We start from the raw sequence: 1890 nt of genomic DNA, 5'->3' as shown, positions 1-1890 counted from the left end.
TTGGATAGACAAATGAGTTGTTAACGATCTGGCTGGGAGGGTGAATAGTTGTTAATGGGGATTGTTAGTGACTAACAACAGGTGGTGTGTAATGGCAGACTATGTGATAACAAGGCCTGATGTGTGGGATAGGGGGCTGGGACATGGGAGAGTTGAGGCCCTTCAATTATTGAACTCGATTTTGAGTCCAGATGAGGTGTTGTTCTTCCAGCTTGCACTGAGCTTCACTGGAACACTGCAGCAAGCCAGAGACAGAGATGTTGGCTAGGGAGCAAGGTGGTCTGTTGATGTGGCAGGTAACAGGTAGCTCAGGGTCTTTTTTGCAAGCAGAATGTAGATTTCTGTGAAGCGGTCACCCAGTCCACGCTTAATTTCCCCAATGTAGAGGAGACCACATTGTGAGTAGCGGATGCAATAGAGCATTCTGGGAAGTGCAGGTGAAGTGTTGCTTCACCTGGAAGGTATGTTTGGGCCCTTGGATACTGAGGAGGGAGGAGGTAAATGGGCAGGTGTTGCACCTTCGCCGGTTACAGGGGAAGGTGTTGGGGGTGAAGGAAGTGTGGACCAGGGTGTCCCGGAAGGAACGGTCCCTGTGGAAGGCGGACAAGGGAAGGAAGGGGAATATGTGTCTGGTGGTGGCATCTCACTGGAGATGGCGGAAATGGTGTCTGATAATCTTCTGGATGTGGATACTGGTGGGATGGTAGGTGAGGATAAGGGGAACCCTATCGCTGTTGTGGGAAGGAAGAGAAGGGGTGAGGGCGGAAGTGCGGGAGATGTGTTGGACCCAGTTGAGGGCCCTGTCAACAATGGTGCTAGAGAATCCTCAGTTGAGGAAGAAGGTGGACATTTCTGAGGCTCCCTTGTCACAGTTGGCCTCATCTGAACATGTACAACAGAGACGGAAGAACTGAGAGAATGGGATGGAGTTTTTACAGGAAGCAGGGTACGAGGATGTATAGTCCAGATAGCTGTGGGAGTCAGTGGGTTTATAGTGGATATTAGTGGCCACTCTATCCCCAGAAATGGAAACAGAGATGTCAAGGAAAAGAAGGGAAGAATCAGAGATAGACCAGGTGAAAGTGAGGGCAGGGTGGAAACTGGAAGTAAAATCGATGAACCTTTCCAATTCTGGACGAGAGAGGGAAGCAGCACCGATGATATCATTGATATATCCAAGAAACATTTGTGGGTGGGGGCCGGAATATGACTGGAACACGGAATGTTCCACATACCAACAAAGAGACAGGCATAACTAGGGCCCATGCAGGTACCCATGGCCATCCTTCTTACCTGAAGAAAACGGGAGGAGTTAAAAGAGAAGTTATTGAGGGTGAGGATGAGCTCAGCCAAGCGGAGGAGGGTGGTGGTGCGTGGGGATGGTTCAGGTGTTTGGTCTAGGAAGAAACAGACAGCCATCCTGGGCCTCCTGCAGTGCCACAACGATGCCACCGGAAGGTTGCAGGAACAGCAACTCATATTCCGCTTGGGAACCCTGCAGCCCAATGGTATCAATGTGGATTTCACAAGTTTCAAAATCTCCCCTCCCCCTGCTGCATCCCAAAACCATTCCAGCTCGTCCCTGCCTCCCTAACCTGTTCTTCCTCCCACCTATCCCCTCCTCCCACCTCAAGCCGCACCTCCATCTCCTACCGACCAACCTCATCCCGCCCCCTTGACCTGTCCGTCCTCCCTGGACTGACCTATCCCCTTCCTAACTCCCCACCTACACTCACCTTTACTGGCTCCATCCCCGCCTCTTCGACCTGTTTGTTTCCTCTCCACCTATCCTCTCCTCTATCCATCTTCTATCCGCCTCCCACTCTCTCCCTATTTATTTCAGAACCCCCTTCCCCTCCCCCTTTTCTGATGAAGGGTCTAGGCCCGAAA

This window comes from Rhincodon typus, chromosome 22 (genome assembly GCF_021869965.1).
Source record: "Rhincodon typus isolate 14 chromosome 22, sRhiTyp1.1, whole genome shotgun sequence".
Taxonomy (NCBI): Eukaryota; Metazoa; Chordata; class Chondrichthyes; order Orectolobiformes; family Rhincodontidae; genus Rhincodon; species Rhincodon typus.
Note: the sequence above shows the minus strand (reverse complement) of the source record.